General features: G+C 47.5%; 1 protein-coding gene across 5 annotated transcripts in view; it reads left to right on the top strand.

The window, feature by feature from the left end:
* Positions 1–20,000, top strand: part of LOC126581584 (octopamine receptor beta-2R-like) — a 79,461-nt gene that overhangs the window by 30,184 nt on the left and 29,277 nt on the right. The gene's annotated exons all lie outside the window — the stretch shown is intronic.

The following is a 20,000-nucleotide window of genomic DNA, read 5'->3' as shown; positions in this document are numbered from 1 at the left end:
GACCGCAGTAAAATGTTCTAATGGGAAAACGAAAAACAAAAAAGGAGCTAGATGAAAAGTGCAACGGGATGGCTCGAATAAATCCGTAATCCGATTGTAGGTTGTTGGTTTTTTGTTTGTCTCTTAATTAATTTGTGTCAGTTTTACGGTCGAATCGGATTGAATTGAGCGTTATGGCAAACGTTATGTTTATGGACCAACAAACGAATGCAGACCAGCTGAAGGGTAATCCTTCGTGCATAGAAGGCTCTCTTATGCGAAACATCAATATTATGCCGTTAGCGGGTGCCGTTAGCTTACATACATTCTAACTTACGCACAGACATTTCAATGAGCCTTTGCAATGATAACGTTCATAATTAACACCGAAGAGAGAGAGAGTATTTCGTGGCTTGGAATTAATGAATTCCAGCAGTTTGTGTTCGATTGAGCATGCAATGAGCTCACCCAAACGATGAATAATATATATTGAACAAACACATTCCATGAACAGGGATTTGTGTTGATGAGTTGGAATTTGAATGAAACGGATTTGAATGGATTCCAGCCATTTTAGGTGGTATAAGGCAAACCAACCGATCAATTTCCCACACCAACGTTAATATCCTACATACCGCATAACGGTTCATTGAAATCGTGAATTAATTATGCATTTCATTTGTTTACTTACGGGAAATTGAGTTTCTAATTTAATCAAATTAAACGTTCTGCCTAAACAAAACCATTGCTGTAAGACAAGCTATTCAATACGCAGCGAACGTCCTCCGTCTCTTCTTTCGCCAAGCTACTTAAGCCAACTTTGGCAGGAAAGGTAATCTAAGCCGGAATCATGCTAATGCGAACACAACAGCTAACTCTACACTTACCTGGGGTGACAAATGTTGGTGATTGTTGGTTTGGTTTAGTCCGGTTTAGGAATGCCCACCCGGAGGATGAGCGTAAAATGGTCCAATAACGAATTTCCGGTCGGGTTCCTGTGTTTATCGACAGTCACTGCCTCGGGGCAGCTTGGATTTCGTTTCGCAGAAGTATCCTTCTAACAATACACCAAAGGTGGCCATGCCCGAAAATCGACGCCATCAGTAGCCGACCGGAGAGAAGTGAAATGTAAAACAATAATCCACTTAATGATTTGCAACCACACTCCGCTCTTGTTCGCCCTTGGGTAGTATCATGCTCACATCCGGACCGGTTTGACGGTATCTTTGGCGTGACATCTAAATGGGAGCCTCGTTAACGATCTTCATAGCACAGATGTATCGGGTATCTTAACACCGTCATCCTGTTCCCCAGTTTTTGACGTTCCCCCGTCCATCGAGTGTTCTTTTTGATCCCACGTTTCAATGGCACCTCACTCAGTTCGCTTGCCTAGCGATCCTTTAACCTTCCACGAACGTTGACAAAATCGAGAATCCCTTGACCTACGTGATGGTTAGGTGCAATGCTGACGGCGATACCCTCCTCGAAAAAGGGTGTCCTTTGTTGATATCCGGTAAATGGACGATAAGCAGGAAGGAACCATCAGGGTGTTGGAGGCATGAAAATGTAATGCTAGTGATAGAAGCTGCGGTACGACGGTCCCACCTCGTTGTGCTGGATGATTTTCCGTTTTACTGGACGCACACTGGACGACGCATCGCCCAGAATGCTGACCATATATTGATCCATTTTTCATCGAATTTGATAGAAAAGATTATATAGTTTTGCTATAGAACCTGGAATCATATAGGAATTCAATCAGACTGTTACACATTTTTTTGTCGGAACAGGAGAATGGTATGAATATTATTTTTGGCCAACTATCCACAACATCCAGCTAAACTGTGCACCAAAACGGACACCATCGGTCATACTACTGATATCCTAGTCGTACGGGCGTCACTAGCAGGACGAACTGCTGTACCGTAATGTAGGGTCTTAATGTCCGATAATGAGACAAAATTGATGAAACTGATAGCATCAACCGGTTAGCGGGTTTTATCTTTCCTTTCTCGTTTAATCTGATTGTCAACGGACTCATCGTCAACGTCGATGACACTCGGACTGACCGCCGCTTGCCCATACCCATTGATTGAAGTTTCATTATCGGCCAAAACCAATCGAAGCAGGACGTTCAATAATTCAATAATTCGGCGCGTTATAGAGCAGCACAACGCGTCGTTATGATGTTCGCTGGTTAGCAACGATATCAATTCCCACAAATAATCGTTCGGATCAGTTGTGGCAATTCAATCATCCTACTGGCTTTCCGTAAATCAGTCTGCATTGCAAACAGTTCTTCGTGTCAGCATTGCGGTTGCAAGCGGATTTCTATCCATTCTATCGATTGAAATTGTATGATTGAACGGCAGCTTCACAGCGGAATGCTTCGAAAACAAAGTACTATGACAACCGGATGGCTCACTTTGCATCTAGTTTCTCTGCGCTACATAAGGATTCGTCTCGAATTGACAAGCGACCTGCCCGAACTATCATGGAGCGGCTCACGGATGTGATCGTAACGGAATATGTAGATTGGAGTTCGTGAACATGGATTTCGACTGAAAAGCAACTTGTTGGGATTGGATTTTTGCATTTCTGAATACAATTTCATCAATTCAAACCAAATCCTCCTTCGAAATTGCGTATGGATTGATCCGGGATTAGCAATTTTCAAATATTCGTTCACTAGTCCTGCTGATCCGGCTTTTACGGAATAATTTGAGTTAGTTGGCAAGGTATGAGAGATTTGATTTTATTAAATCAATAACCATGATGGAATATTGCATTTAATGCATTTTTTTGCTCTTCAAATTCTATGTTAACATCAGATTCTATTTACTATTCTTACAATATTATTTCAACGACAAATTATTAACATTCGTAAGGGCTTTCTTCCATTTGAAATGGTTTCATTTTTGTCCGTTGCAAACTGAACCAGTTTCTTCTGTGAGCTATTCTACGAACAAACGGTACTTGAGCGAGACACTGTAATGAATGGCATCAATCAGTGACACCGAGTGTTTCTTGATGTTCCGCTTCGCGAAATGCGAAACATTCCGTTCCGGCTGTCAACCAACGTGGAAAGAGAAATGGCTACAGAGTTGAGATTCAGTGAGCGTTGCCGTTGGTGGTTGCTGATTGGTGTAAGTTTTCCGGAAGGATCTTAATTAGCGATTCATGCCTGAAAAGCCCCCCGGCAAAGCTAGGAGCTACTCAAATAGACAGCAGCGCGAGCGAAAATCAAACGCAAAGTGAAGCCGAACGCAAAGGGAACACAACATTTCCGAAAGCACAACCGGTTGATTATTTGGTTGAGCTTGCGACGACGAAAATATTCGGTTCAATGTTAAACAAGGACAAAGGACAAATCATCTAGTAAAAGGGTAGCCCCGAATGGCTCGAATGTCATAACCTTCCCAGTGGCCACTGGCGTCGAACTGCCAAGGCCACAGCGACGAACGACCTTCACCGGGAGCGGTCAGAGATTTTCGTGGTGCGCAAAACACACCAGCTTCCATGCGCTGCTGGGGTTGCGTTTTACGTTTATTCCAAATTAATTAAGGCTCGGGGCCTCTGCTCGCCTTGAAGGCCACGAACGCCCGAAATGGAGGCGCTTGGAGTGAACTTATTTCAACGACACCTTTTCGGCGATGGTTCGCTGGAGCAAGGGGTGGAAGAAGGGTTGGTTTTGCTTTAGTTCGCTCCCGCCGTCTAGTTGAGAATGGTCCACATTCTTGTGAAACAAATTCGTTCTGATTCCACCATTGGCATCGTTGCTGGCCAGTGTCGTCGCTCAGCCGTTCGGTATGCCGGGGTTTTTATGGGCAAAATGAATCGACGATCGCATGAGAACGCGGCGTTAGCGGAGCACGTTTTACCAGTTTGAAAGTTATTGAAGCCTGCTATAATTAGCGCCAGGCATGTCTTTTTAAGACGTTGACCGGTTGGATTGTGCGTTTCACCGAGGAATTTGCAAAACTGGTTTAGCGCTTACCAAATCGCACAAAATTCCACGATACAGAAGAATGGTTCTTGAGTTTTTAAGTAAACCAGCATACCAGATTCTTAATTCTTTTGTTTCATCAAGAATCATTCACCTAAACGCCCTAATAAAAATTCCAAAGCATATTCGACTGAACAACAAATGCAGATACTCTGAATGAGTTTGACATTGGCTTGACTTTGGTAGTTGCACGTCTAGTCACTGCTGTGGCATACAAATGATTTCCTATGAAAGTGATCGATTGCTTCCAGTTTTGGTTGCCCAGACACAGACGCAGACTGCAATGCCACCGAGCCACCAGTCCTTCGAATGGTTTCGAATGCTACAAATTAGAATTGCAATAGCAATGTATCGTGTATCGATTTGTAAGACCAGGGAAAGCCAGTCCCGGTCGCAGTTGGTCACGTAATAATGAGCTGTGAGAGCATTGGTTCCATTTCCGCCACTCACGTTAACGCTTCCGTCCCGTTCCGTTGGTCTCTTTTCCGTTGGCCCCTTGGTTGAAAATAGCACTCTCGAGCATCGACCGAGTCCATCATGGATCGGCAGGTCGGCCTCACCAGCGGACCAGTGCTGTTACCGAAACGAAACTCTGACTCTTCAAAAGGGTAACAGAGCCCGTAGCGTCTGTCCGCTCGGGGCTATAAAAAACAAATCAAAACAGCTTCGGTTGTAATCAGTAGCTGAGCCCGGTAGGTGAGCATGCACGCTGTTTGTGTGCGTGCGTGTGTAGTGTAGCACAAATAATGAAGATTTATTGCTAACAACATGCATTTGCCTTTGATGCCCGGAGTGAGTACCAGCGTAGGCTGAATAATGCAGAGTTGTTTGGTTTGTTCTCTTTTTTGTGTCTGCTTTTAGCTTCTATTTACCATGCTGTGGTGTGATTGTGACCAGGACGTGAAGCTTATTTTAATTGTGAAGTATTAATAGCAAGGGAATTAGTTTCATTTTGGCGATATTGGTAAAAATCATATTGTTGATTTGTAGTCCTAGTTGTAGTCATCATTCATTGTTTGATTCTGGAATTGTTAAATCTCCCATCCGTTCCACTCATTTGAAAGTCGATTAACGATTTCTCGGATTTCCCAGTTACTATCTACACTTGTGAAAATTCGAGCATCAAACTTCTGATCTTCTGCGTTCTCTCGATTGGCTGAAAGTGGGAAGCATACGGTGTTGACATAAGCCAAAGTTCCGCACACCCTGAGCACACAATCTGAAACCACTCACCAGAGCATCAGCGCGCTGCTGCTGTCGAATCATTTGTAGTACACAACCGAGTTTTCGAGGGCTGAACTTTGTTTAAACGGGTGACAAATTTGCTCTCGAACAGTTGGGCGCCGGATTGAAATGAGGGAAGGGAGTATGCAAACAAAACACACTGAACGAACGAACAAACGCTACATAAACACAGCCCAAACCCCTCCAAACAATCACTGGAAGCGCTTTCGCCCTTCTTCTGACTCCCCAAAAGTCCGGGTGCACCCTGTGGTGTTGTTTGTCATGCTGGGGTTCGCCCTAGTTTGAGCACATGCAAATACGGCCATTTTCCCAAGGGGGTATGACGAGAAGGGGAGCTCACGAAAGATGGCACGAACACGCTGCCTAGCTTTAATAAACTTTGAAAGAACTTAGTCCGTCTGCGGCAGACTTGGTGAAGGCTGGAATATTAGCTTGTCTCATCTTTTAATGCATAACTCTTGCTGCTGTTGCTGCTGCACAAAGTTGTTTCTTTCGTTATTGCCTCTCATTCCTTCGCTTAGTCCGATTGAGCGACGGAACAAAACATCAAAAAACACGTGTAGTAATGTGTAGTGTGTGTTAGCGTACGGGACCTCGCCTCGAGTGCTGTTCACACTTGTCCGCACAGACAGGATTTTGGAGAAGCCTCCCAGCTTTGATGTCCTGCGGTCTCGGACGAATGTTGAAACCGTGACTCATCGGTTGTCATCTGTGCTCTAGACAGAAGTAGAGGCAAAAATAGCGAGAGAGAGAGAGAGAGAGAGAGAGAGAGAGAGAGAGAGAGAGAGAGAGAAAGAGCGCGATATTGAGGACGGAATACCAAGCGGACGAACCACGAACGGGATTGGCGGAGATTACCGGCGGCTTTGTACCCACTTGGGGCATCACGTCTAAGGTGCCTAGTGCGAACGATCCGGGCTGGTCCTTTATGGGAAATTTGAATCTCTCTCTCTCTCTCTCTCTCTCTCTCTGTTTCTGTCTGTCGACCGCCGTACCACTGACGCCGTGATAATCCGTGATGGCTTGTTCCGGGAGCTTTTCGTTGGCCAGCGTAAAAATGAGGCAAAAAATCGACATGGAAAAAAGAACTGCTTTCATGTGTGGAATCCCCGGCATCGTGGTACTGTGAAAGACATGCCAGACAGTATCGCCCAGCGCAGTAGCATTCAGTGGACCGAGAACGTGAAACTCTTGCCATTTGAATTTCGATCGCCAACCCGTCGGATGGACCGTGATGCGAGTCTTTTGTGAAAGGATACTTTAAAAAAAGCGAAAATACCGTCTCTTTGGAGTGAAGCCAGGGCATTCCAGGTACACGAGGCTACTCAAATGAGCCCTGTTCGAGTACCGGATGCATATTGTGCATCGTATGGTCGATAGAACTTTGGACGGATCGATTCGATCCTTTTTTGGGTTCCGGGAATGCTCGTCTGTGTGAGGACTTGCAGAAGCATCTACGGTAGCAGAACGGATCGTAGATTCAATGGAGGTAGTTACTGCAACGGACTGTAGCTTTTGTACATGCCAATTGATAGCTGCTATCGGAAGAAGTACGTATCTTTTGAGTGCTAGAGAATTACATGTTATTCAATATTGTAAGGCAACACTTTAGAGCTATTCTACAACATACCAAATTCAATTGGCTACGGAAAAAGGTCATTGCTGAGACGACGTGGTGAGAGAACTAATCGAAAACGATTCACATTTTAATGCTTGTGGTCCTCAAACGGGTATCACACGCCTTCTTCTCGAAATGTTCTAGTAAATGCACCATCTAAAAGGAGATAAATGAAGGAACAAATAATCGTAATAACCAGCGTGACTCGGAACAAACATCTCTTGCTTGCCAGCTTGCTTGCTCAAGCACAACAAAAAGGGCCGCGAAACAATGAACCACTACAGTGGATGGACGGCGTCTACGGTAGCACTGTGGATAAACAAATCGCATACACCCTCCCGCGGGAGGCGGGGAGTGACATACACGCAGCGCTATCTCAATCGTGCGCTCGTTTACTGCAATTCCACGTGCGCACGTGCGCCCAAGTCCACTTAAAAATGGCTACGGGGAACAAAAAGAGTCGTAATAATGGAAACATAAACAAATCCGCCGCACGGTGCAGTCACAGTAGGCTACGGGCTCTCACGGCCACAAGCACACTCAGAGCACGAGCTTGCTGATTGACCGTGTCCAGAGCTGTTGGTGTCGTTGTACTTGCGGCATGTAAAAACGAACTTTACGTTGCAAGGGGTGATTGTTTTGACGAATAAACATCCACAGCAACCCGCTTCCCGTTCGCCTGCTACGATTGCGATTATGTTAAACGGTCTTTGGGTTTGCAGAACGCAATCATCAGCGAGTGTCATCTTGCACGAGCTAATTAGCAACAATGTTGCGCTCGTGGCGTGCACTTGCCCGCCTGAATTCGTGGCCATTTCGTGCACACAAAGACCCGCCAAGCCACCCCACAATAAAAGGGGAAATGGGGGATGCGCTTAACACGCGCACATCATCCGAGACAATCGGTCGCGTAGTTTATGAACTGCTTGAGCCACGGGAGAGGGTGCTGGGGTAGTGCGGTGAGTTCGTTCGACATTCCTGTCCTAGGCGCCACGAAGAAGAAACGATCTTGCTCCCTTGAGGGAGCTTCTGGAGGAGCGTGCTTCTCGAGTGAATACCCGGTCCTCGGTTGCAATTAATTAGATTTAATCTCATTGACAGAGATGGATGCATCTTCTCGACACTCGCCTGGGAGGTGGGAGAACTCTTCCAAGATGATGAAGCACAGACCACCAGCTGGCGGTGTGCCGGTTGGAAGGAGGGGCAAAGAGTGCTTCGTTCGTTCGTTAACGGGTAATGCATTTTAATTAAATTATTCTCCATTCCTCCCCGCAACACCCATCCCTATCGACTCACCTAACTGAGCCCGCGCTCTTGCGGTTCCGTCCGTTCTCACCTCAGCCAAGACATACCAAGAGCTGTCAGGATGAATTGTAAGTTTCCTTTCGCCCGGCCAAAGTCCAAAGCAAAGCCTGATGATATGACATCTTTGGAATGTGAGTAGTCTGCGCTACGTTACTACCCCCGCGAGCGCACACACATTCCTGTGACACTCTTCCTCCTCACTCCTCCGCCTGCACCACGGAGTGCTATTGATATCGAAAACCAATCGAAGACGTTCACCAGTGCTCCCAAGGGAGGAAAGGCATGCTCCGTTCCGCTCGTACGTGCTCGAAGTGGGTTGTTCCGAGCGTGACACCGGAACCGAGTGTTGTTCATGTTCGAAATTGTGGCCATAAAATGCGAATCCTTTCGAGGCATTTCCAGAGAGGGTGCTGTAGGGAGTGAGTGTATGTGTCTCGTATTATTTTGCCCGCTTTCCATCAATCAATCAGCGAGTTGATCAATCTCTCGTCGAGTTAATCATTGATTGATTCGATCCATCACTCAACGGTATGGGAGATTTGATGCTTTCTTTCTCACTCTTTCTGAAGAAGTTGCGTTTGGAAAGTCCTTTGTTCTCGGACGCAAAGCCTTGCGCGCGAATGAGTTTGCAGAAACCCTTTTTACTTTCATTGTTATCCTTTCGGTTGGTTAAAAGTACAATAAGATGCAGCAACACAAAGAAGGTGTGGTATAAGAGAGTAATGCCTGAATTTACAATGGCCGCAAATGTAATGACATCTAGAGCACATGATGTTACTCTCTTAACGTGACAGCTGATAGACTGAATTGTCTTTTGGGACTCCGAGTACATCTCCATTGTGGTGCAACTTCTTACCAGTACATCTCAGAGTACCCCTTCAGTCCACCAAAAAGGGCCAAGGTCGCACGGTTGTGGCTTCTGTGTCACTGGGTAACATTGCGTGCATCTTGGAGCATTAGCAGCACCCTTTCCAGCAGCATCCAGCGACGTGTCACACTCCAACCCAACATAACTTAATTAATTTCAATCAACGCGTCCCAGGAGAGCAAGTGCAAATCAGAATCGCGCGCTCGATGGCACGCGAGTGGTTTGGAGTGATGCGTGGTACAAAAAGGGTGGCCACACCGACCGGAACTGCGCTCCTCCATCTCTGCTACGGAATTCAATTTATTCATTCCGTCCACTCGCTCTACGCGGTCCTGGAGTCCGGCACGCGAACATGCTGTGGCTGCCGGTGCTCCGGTTGTCAATTTGTGCCAATCAATCGCGATCTCTATTGGCCGTCCAGTGGAACGCCGTAGTCCCACCTCTAGGGAAGCGACTGTCCCCCTCAGGGGGAGAACGAGGAAAGAAAAACACATTAAAGCGTGTGGTGGATACACCTTCCGTGACGGCAATCGGACGGGAAGTATCCATTTCGTTCGGGTCCGAGTGCAAGTGTCGTTTCGAAATGTCAACTCGGGATCGGGATTGATGAGAGGAATGAAACGATCGCTCCAATTAAGAGGCAAAGTGATGGGCCACGAGTCGTGAACGAGTGCCACTGTCGATCATCATCACCATCACCGGTGAGCTTCGAGAGAAGTAAGAAGATGCTCCATTGCAATGGTAGAGTGAGCGTGCCGGGAATAACCTTGAACTTTGTTGTTGCAACGACAGTGCACGACACCTGCAGTGCAGTGCAGTGCATGCTGTGCGGTCACTGATCATCCCCGAAGCATCGCCGCTCATCAATCGCGTGCGATTGTTGTCATTAGAATGGTTTTTGGCGAACCCGCGGAGCTGCGAAAGCGTTTCCAACGAACGTTCCTGCTGGTCTACGGAGAACTTGGACGCTTGGTTTGTTGGTGGGTTGGACATCTGAATCATAATGGACCATTCATAACTTCCATACTGGCACTCACACGAACCTTACAAGTGGAACCCATCCCCTGGCATTATCGGCATCTTTAATGCCGTTGTTTGTATTTGCAAAACACCATTCACGGATTGACATTTCCTCGAGTAGAAAAATGGGATTTTAATCCTCTGCTGCAGTCGTTCGCAAGCCAGAACAAGCGTTAAAGCGACCGTTACAGCGGCCAGTTGATTCTCACGATGAATGCACTCCAGCGCAGCCACTACCACTCGATGCCGCTCCATTCCGGATGACATTTGGAAGCGATTCATTATCGGCACGGTACAGCGCCATCCGCCCTACTCCCCCTGGACTCCTCACAGTATCAGCAATGCAAATGTGGCATCCGCGATGCAGATTATCTTCATCTCTCTTACTGGCCCTGTCTGAGTGTGTGCGGGCACGCGCGATCGGTGAGTGCGCACTGTAGCGATTCCGTTGCATATCGCTATAAATAATTTCCATGAAATTATCGCCCCCTCCAGGCTGCTCATTCGTTGTTCCCGGTGATGGTGGCCGGACAGTTGCACCTCAGGGGTTGCAGTATTTCAATGCAGGAAGAGCGACAGAAGGAGAGGAAGAGCGGCCAGGGAATGGTGCAACTGCAGGCAGCATCCGGACGCTGTGACAGTGCGACAGTTTGTCACCGACCGACCGACCAGTTCTAGTTCCTCTCGCAACAGCAATCTGCTGCTTCAGGAAGGTTCTTCGTGGTTGGTTCGCAGTGCTAGCAAAGGTAGTGAACGGGACATTGTTGCTGCATGTCCTAGAATCGTCGCCCTGCATTGAATACGCAGCAGTTGCGTCGGCATGTTCGGTGAAGTATTTTCATTAAATATTTCAGAGTTCAGTCGTCGAAGCTTCAGCAGACGGTCCTAGGTCGTAACGGATTCCAATAATGTGACCGCAGCTACGAGTGAGATGAAAATAGTTCAAACACCGACACTGAAGGAATGAGATTGTATTTTTTAATTTAAGTTTCAATTCAACAAAGCATTCTTTCATCACCGACATGATAGCTTACAAATGACAATTTACTTTAAACTTAAATGTCATCCCCATCCTAGCATCTTCTGCCTTCCCGTCATCCTTTGCACACAGAAGCAGCATCTGCTTTGCTGGTGAAACAAACGAAAAAGGTATGCTAACGAGAGGTATGCATATTCCTGTCGGCACAAATAATGCATCATCAGTGTCTCGTGCTCACTCTGTGCATTCTTATCATTCCCGACGCCGTTGACACTTTGAACTTTGTCACACGGCTTCCGTCCGTCTGTCCGTCCGTCCATCTATCCGTGTCGAGTGACCGGCCGGCGGACAGATAACAACCGGCTATCGTTGTGTGCCCAACCGACCCCAACTCATCATCACCACCATCGTGCCAGCGACATCCGCTGCAACTCGGTTGCATCGTGTGCACGGACCGATGACCAGTCCAGGGGCCGCGGGCTTGGTGAATGGTGAGCTGGCGCGTGTTCGCCGGCCGTTACATAATGCTGCGCATAGACAATATCTATCGCTTTGTCCGGTGCTACTGTGCTCACTGCACAATCGCCTGGCTCGCTCGCTCGTTCGGTCGTGTGAGTAAATGTGGCCGTGTTGGTTGACAACCAGTGCCAGTGTTCTCGACGACGATGACGGCGTAAAGCGACATGATGTGGCGAGTTGCATCTTTGGGCGAGTCGGTGCCGAGCGACAGAAAAAGGAAATTGAATTCAAATCAGCCGTCTACTCACACACGAGCCAGGGCGTTCAGGTGCTCCTTTCAGGGAAAGATTTATTCATTTTCACTCCGTTCGTTCCATGGTTGCCTGTCACTGGACAGTGGAGGGCGCGCGTGCTGTATCACTTTGTCATCACCAATCGGACCGCTGGCTCATGTTGCAGCTGCATCACGTATCGTCTGACCGATGGCAACAGTTCTTCTGGTAGCAGCAGCAATAATGTCATCCTTTTTAGTATTCATTGATGTCATTTTGTGGCTCGCGTGCGCGCACACACTCGTACGCACGGTTGCCACTAGCGGATGTCATAAATTTATTGGACAGAGAAAAAATGTGAACCTTCACGGTCGAGACCGCTTGGGCGGCACCGTCATCATCACGCGTTATCACATGGCCGCGCCGCCATGATCGTTCATTAGCATCACGTTCGACCCGGAGCGAAAAAAAGGACCGTGCCGAGCCGGATAAGGGGTTGGCTCGATACAAACATTAAAGCAAATTGCCCGCAGTTACAGAGTCGTAAAGCAGAAGCACTTCCATCTTCTCCACCGGCGGTGATCTCGGTGTGATAAACTCGGTGTGACGGCAACCTACGACGTGCGGCGACGACGGAAACACACTTGAAATCAACAAAAGGTATCGTTTCCGTTTTCTCACCGGGCACATTCAGTCAGCCAGCCAGTCGGTCGGCGGCTGGGGCGTCGTGGTTACGGTAATCGCTTCATTACGCGCGAAACCATTCCGTTCACTTTCAGTCCGTTGCACGTGCTCAACGCGCTCTGTAAGCGGAGCGATGGCGAATTATGAGTTGCTGGATGGGAGGGGAGGGACACGGTGGCGTCTTGGAATGGTGGCAACGATTTGCTGGTTCAATTGGTTCGGTTGGCGTGAACCACACGTTCCACTGACGCCACCGAGCCGACCAACTGCCCGCGTGGTGTGAACGTGTGAAGGCTAATGCTAAACGGTTGCTGTTCGATTGACAGCTCCACGCCCGGGTGCATTCGAAGACGATGGACGGTTCGGTTTCCGTGTACACACACCAGTGACACGGGCACCGGACAACGGTGCAGCGCAGAGTTGAGGAAATTTCCACCGGAAAGAAGACGATGGTCCTCCTGGTCCTGGTCTGCTTCATTTTGCACCGATGCGAACGATACGAACGATGGTTGCATGTGTGCTTCCGTTGTAAACATGAGAGAAATGGTGGCACCCCAACCACCCCCTTGAATACACTTGGTACTAAACCACAATCCGTGAAACCGTGAAAGTACAACCTTGAAGGAGGGCATTTGACAGCCAGCCAGACAGTTTGTGTGTTCATTATCGGCACTGTATGTATGTGGTTTGGGGGCGTAACTATCGTTTACACGGGGGGTAATGTGAGCACCACCAGGATCGGACTCAAGGATGCACATAGAGCTTGCTTGAAAATGTTGTTTATGCTGGCGTTGTTCGTTTTAAAGGTACTCGCGGTGCATCCGACGGTGCCCTGGCTTGCTGGTCGGTATCTTTGCATGCAACCTCCCCTGGAAGTACATTCATCCCGGGTTGTCAGATTTACAAACAAACTGGGCGGTGGGGTTGGTTTGCGTCGATCTTTGGTTGTGCCGATCGGGACAAGGATAATGGAGAAGACGAGGATAAAATAAACAATCTGGGGCGCTTGAGGTGCATTGTGGTTTACTAACAGCGCTTAATTGGCGGCTACCGCAAACCAAATGCACCCAGAGAAAAGGGTTGCCGTATGCATCGTAATCGGTGGCCACTCGCCACTCGCCAAAGCATAATTGTTTGGTTAACCGTTTTGGTGGTGCGGTGGTTATGGTTTCGCGTTGCGCTCGTTGACGTGTGCTGTGGGATTCGGTGATTAGCAACGAGCATAAACATTTGGACGTGGTTGGTGGTTGGTTAAATCAGGAGGCCTTTCACCATGTTGCTAGATGTTGTTACATTTTCAAATCTGTGTCCTTCTTTCGATTTTCCAATGCCTATGCCTGATTCAATTTTAATTCATCTAAGAGTAGTTCGTTTTAGAAACAGTTGAAAACAGAACATCAATTTGTAAAGGTACCCTATTTCTTTATATTCTTTTATTAAGCTAAGAAAAAATGCTGAAAAAGACTTTTTTTTAATCTTAGTAAAGGTTTAACACATTTATTTATTTTTATATGTAGGATTTGGTGAAAAATTTCATGCATTTTCATTTTTTCTTTGACGAAAAACGAATGAACTGAAAGCATAGTTGAAAGCAGAAAGCATAGTCCGCAAACATGCTCTAATAATAATGATTTTTTCACCTGCCATTCGTTATCGCTATCCATTCAGCCACGAAAACTGAAAAACAAAAACATCTAGATGCGGCACATACGTCGGGGACGGGTTCTCAATCCGGGCCAAACAATACGTTTCCACGCCCAGCATAGCGACCAATGTCGTCGTCTTCGTCGTCGTCGTGTATGAACATAATCCCGGTGTATACGGTTTTCACTTCTCCCCTTTTTTCGATGAACTTTTGCCCTTCAAACGGGATGTAATAATGGAGCCTCATCGTGCCTTTTCGTCGTCGTCGTCGTCGTGGAGCACGAAAATGGCGAACTAAGACTGTAGACTTACCACCTAGCGTGCACCAGCCTCCCCCTGCTGGTGCTACCGAAACCAAAAACGAAAAGGGCGAACGGACGAATCGGGTCAAGGGCGAATCGATTGAAATGTCCTCCAGCCTACGGCCTGGTATTGTGGACACAGGTGCGCCAAGCGTCTGCCAAAGAAAATCCGGAAACCGTTCTGAATCGAGGCCAGCAGAGTGGCGGGATGGGGGCTGAAGGGCTTTTATTTTTGGCTCCACAGAACGGGGTCGGCTGGAAGGGAAAACCTCGCGGGAGGCCAGTCGGTCACGACTGCCACGACAGTCGTCATGCTTTCGAATGCACGTGCCACACGACACAGCTGTCGTCAAACTGACGATCGAGGCCGATTGGAGCGACTGGCACGCCACTCGTTCGTGCACTTGTGCACACTCAGACACAGACACACGCTAGCATCTGGGTGTTGATGGCATCGAAGATTTGATGGCATCACCAGGGGATGTGGCGGGCGGGCGGGCGGGCGCGAGAATGACAAAAGTTTTCCAATTAATTACCGATCGATCGAACGCCACGGGCCAGAGCAACGACAAATCGAGATGAAATCGGCCTCATTATGATCCTTAATCCATGGACAGGGGCACACCATAGGCTTATGCATTTGAATACCGATCTGAATGGCAGCCCAAGGTCATCCTAATCAGACGCTCGAGCTCATGCTCGAGGTGATCGCGACGACGACGACGACTACGACGACGAGAGGGTTTGCGGTTGGCCGACTTCCAAGAGTACCAAAGGGGATCAATCCAGGCGATCGGATTCTGCTTAATTAAACCTATTTTCTGCACTCCATTACCCCTAATTAGCTCGTAAACCGAACAGCTCCCTCGATGATGATGGTGATGGCCACGGAAAAGAAGCGAGGGAAAAAAATGGCGGAAAACCAAAGGAAAAAAACAGAAAACATCGAGACGAGCCTCCATCGAAAAGAGGCCGCCTAGACCAAGAGGATTCGCCGCTTTCACACGAAACAATGGTGAAGTAAAACTCCCACTGGGACATATGGATGGAGAGCTGCCCTACAGCCCACATCACCATCGTCGGCAGGCTCAGCATCAGCATCACCACCATCATCATCATCATCGACATCCACCAACAGCACCGGTCGCGACTGCTGCTGGCGTTTATGAAGACCATCAATATCATCATCATGCTTAACCGGTAAGCTCGGTTCCGGGGCCACTGGTGCCCTTCCGTCTGCCACTCCTGCCATCTCCACTCGCGCAACGAAGCGCATGGAAGGTAGCGGCGTCGAAAGACGTTTCGATTTTTGGTTCAATTTATCAGGCAATCCTGTTCGGAGCGGAGCGGAGGCCGAGGCTGCTAGTATTTGGGGTTGTCAAATTTGGATGAGAAACTCATTTCTTTTCTTTCTTTTTTTGCCCACTTTTTTCCTTTTCCACAAAACCATCCACAGGGTGTACGAGCGACACTGCGCCACCCCAATACGGGGTTGTCTTATGTTGCGTTAAGCGTTCCTTCCCCCTCCCCCCCCCCCTTTGGTTCGTTCATCCTTCTTCTGTATTTTGATTTCAAACACCATCCTACAGTGTGTAAGGTGGAGAAAGGGCAAAAGCAACAAAAAAAGGGAAACATTCTTTTCTTCTTTCCGTGAATTTATGAATATTGAATGGAAATCGCTTACGCCGCGTTCATGTGCTTAATTGATTGTCGTCCCTTTCCCATCATCGAACGGTACGCGTGGCCCGGTAAGGTACTGCCTATCCGCCGGCTCCGGCCATCATGGGATCTCCTTGGGGTAACACGGTACCCGGTAGCTCGATATCGGGCGGTATCCCACGGACCACGGACCACGGGGACCCAGACGTGCGGTCACGCGAACACAGTGGAGACGGGAACGTTTTTGATTACATTTTTAAGCAGTATTGGTATTCGATAATGCAAAAAGCTTTTTGCTCGTTGATTTATGATGTGTTTATTTGTTTATGCGCAGCGCCGCTGATCACAGATACAGACACTCACAGGCACACAATGAATCGTTCAATGATTGCAATCTTTTGGTCCTCTACCCTCGGAACCGGACCGGTTGATCCGAAAAAACGCTTAGTCAGACGAATGGCCACTTCTTCCGCTCGACGCAGGGTGTTTTTTGGGCCGGGGGATAACCCCACTGTTTGTTATCTATTCATTCAGGAACAAAACTAATTGTAGCGGAACCCAATTTCAGACATTGTTAATCAACGCTGACAGGCGAATAGGATCGGAACGGGAATGATTCAGCGGAAAGCCGTAACTGGTCTGTGCTTTTTTATAAAGGTAGCTTTGGGCATTAGATTCGATTATTGTTAGTCACATTAGGTAGTTTGTTGCAAGAAAGAAAAAGGGAGAAATCGAGAAATGTTCCAATTAGAATGTGAGCTACTGCTTGTCCTGAAAAATTCTTTTGATTGAGCTTCTTGCGCCAAACGAAATAAAATCATAATGTTTGACTATTCAAAACTAATCATAATAGTGCATGTGTTCTTCTTTGGGGTCCAAAAATGCCAAACATGTACATGGTTATCCTCCTCAATTGAGCTGAAGAGGACTCCGGCAACGTGCTTATGTTTTTGGTCGTGGGCGCCCGGGAACCGTATGCTCAAACTTTTGGTGGCATCGGCCACCGACTTATGATGATTGAGTTACGACCCTTCGGTGGCTTTGGAGTTTTGGTTTTTGGAGGAGAGCATCTTCTCGTGTGCCTGTGAAGAAGCGGAACTGAACACGCTAGACACGTATGCTGCTGGTCGCTCCCTGGATTTGTTTTCGATTTTTATTCGGGAGCAAAGAGCCAGAGACCTCCACCTGCTGGCGAACGTGCTCCTGGTGCTCCAGCTGCTGCTGCTGGTGAACTTTAGAGTTGGTGGAGAAACTTTGTAATCCTATTATGGCACATCCTACGGTGGCCATTGATTGGGCTTTATTCCTCCGGGAAGCCAGTAACCGTTACAAATCAAATTTTGGACGATACGATCTCTCGCTGGTCCCTCGACAGGTCATACCATACTGAGACCACCGGCCTCAAACCAGAATCACTCAGACAGCAGAGCCAGGCCAGTGCACGGAGTGGGAGTACTACGGAAATCGGATGTACTTTACATTTACCTTGCTATCGAATTCCCCATCGGTCCCGTTTCCTTGGGAAAATCCTTTTTCTGTTCGCCTCGTGTAGGAGGAGCGAGAGCCAAAAAAGGCGCACTGTCCTCGCAGAAGGACCGATAAGTATTGGATGCGTAGGGATCGTTTGGTCGTAAAATTCAAATTTTAAACCTCTGCTAGAGGTTGTTCGGAGAACTGCAAAAGATATTTAATGTCCGGAAGTTGGCGAAGGCCCGGAAAAGGAATGATTTTATGGTGCCGTCGAAGGTAGAGCACTTCTAGAGGCTAAAGGGAGAACATTTGGAGAAAGAAAAAGTTGAGTTTGAACATTATATCACCAAAGATTCAAATAACAACCCAGAAATCGGAGGACAAACAGATAAAAGCAGTGTCCAAAAATTATTCATGAATGCCCCTCATAAACTTCGACAGAAAATTCGAAAACAAAAGCATAAAGCGGCACAATTTGCTTAAAACGATGCTCATTTCAACCGGAAGTGGGTTCTGGGCACACAATGCGTTGCGATGATAAAATGCTTGCTTCAATATTACCTACTGCACCGAAATGAAGAGAGACATCTAGAGTGCAACAGGAAATTTTCAGCCCAGCCAGCCACAGTCGCCGTTGGCCAAGTGGAAGCCCACCCCAGGCGACGCCACCAGCTAATGGACATTTTTATTCAGTTTCCGCTCGGTTTTTATTGCATTGTCGTGATTCAATTTAAAACTGCAGCGGTACATTTCACATCCTGTGTTTCTCGTTTTACGGTGTGCCGTTGGCGAATGAGCGTCGACCCAGCACGAACTCCTGTTCCTCATCTTCATCATCATCATCGGCATGATGTGCAAGTTATCAAGGTCTTTAAAAAGTATTTTCTACGTAATTTAAGTAGCACAGAGACGTCACATGACACCAAAAACTGATTTTTTTTTAAACATAGACTTCATTTAAATTTACTTTTTACAAAATACCAATATCAGATCAATATTTAAACCACAAATTCACTGAAACACGTTCGATAAGAAATCTTTCACGCTCGAATGAAGCTGGTAACGAGAATGGAAAGAATGGGCTACCCATTCACGGGTTAGCAAGCAGCCAGTACACCAGCAAATGCATCTCGTAAAGTACAAAGAACCATAAAAATGCCGCTTTCAGTTCGAACTGTTCTGCCACCGACGGAAAATATCGCAAAGAACCGGCTTGGGAAATGGGCCGTGGTTGTGCGTTTTCCTCCTTCTCCCGCGAAGGCGCACATCGCGTCGCGAAAGCCCTCAAGAAAAAAAACCGCTGGAATCATTTCCAAACGATCACCGGCTCGATGCGAGTTTCCATTGGAAAAACGGTGAGGGAAGGCCCGCGGGGCTAAATTTCATCGAATCGATTCCCGAAGGTGTCGGTTTGGGAGAAGACAAAAAAGCGAATTACGTTCTACTTTTATCTACGAGAGTTTCCATTGCTCTTTTTGCCACATTTTCAACTCGACTATGCTCTCTATGTCTCTTTTTCTCTCCCTCAGCGCTGGTTGATGCCGCAAGGAATGCTTTAAAGATTTCGTTTGATCAGTGTTTTAGAGCCGAGCTGCTCTGTATCTAGCAGCTCGGTTGATGCTCGAGGGAATCTTTTAAATTTCCACTGAGGACATCATTATTGAAGCAACGCGCTCACACACACCCGTACAATCTCCGGAGCGGATGGGAAAAGTTTCGTGAAAAACGGAGCCGCTTTCAATTGATGGTGATTCCCAATGTGGCAAAGTTGCGTTTTTAAGCTTTCAAGGAGAATCTAAAATGGTTTTGTAATGCTATTGCTTGCCATCGCTGGATCACTGTTGTCTTTAGCGCCAGGATGGATTCTTCGAAATGAGAAACATTTTCCTATCCGCAACGATGCACCGCCCCATAAAAGGGATTAGAAAGTGACTTAGAACTTTCTAATGCGCTTCGCTCAACTTTATCGGTTTTTATTTCGATTTGATAAAGCAAATAACATAAAAACCGAGGGTGCCGCGAACGATCGTGCCACCTTTCAACAACCGATCCAATCGGATTCGCGAGAATAAAGAAATGTAAACGGCCGTCGCATAACGCGCGCGACCAACGATCAACGGTGTCCCCCAGGCTGCCGTTCGGCTGTGTTGGCAATCGTGTTCGCTGTCAAATTTAATTTAAACGCCGAACTCGGCCACCGTGATCGCACTCGCGCTACATCACCATAATTACCGCGTGTTTGCGATTGTCGCCGGATGGTTCACGGATCCATCACGAACTAATTTGATTGTCACGTCGCGTTTTTAGTACAGCAATTAGGCTGACTCATTCGACCCCCGGGCTCTACCCCGAACTGAGCCCTTGCGGGTTTGCAGACGTGGTTCTGTGGCAAAACCGGTGGCGATATCCGAAGCAAACCGTCGACATGGCGATGAAGACGATTCGAACGATGTCTAACCACGATTACGGACGCATTAGGCGCTTATCGGG

Source organism: Anopheles aquasalis, chromosome 2, assembly GCF_943734665.1.
Source record: "Anopheles aquasalis chromosome 2, idAnoAquaMG_Q_19, whole genome shotgun sequence".
Classification (NCBI taxonomy): Eukaryota; Metazoa; Arthropoda; class Insecta; order Diptera; family Culicidae; genus Anopheles; species Anopheles aquasalis.
This window is presented reverse-complemented; position numbering and strand designations above follow the sequence as displayed.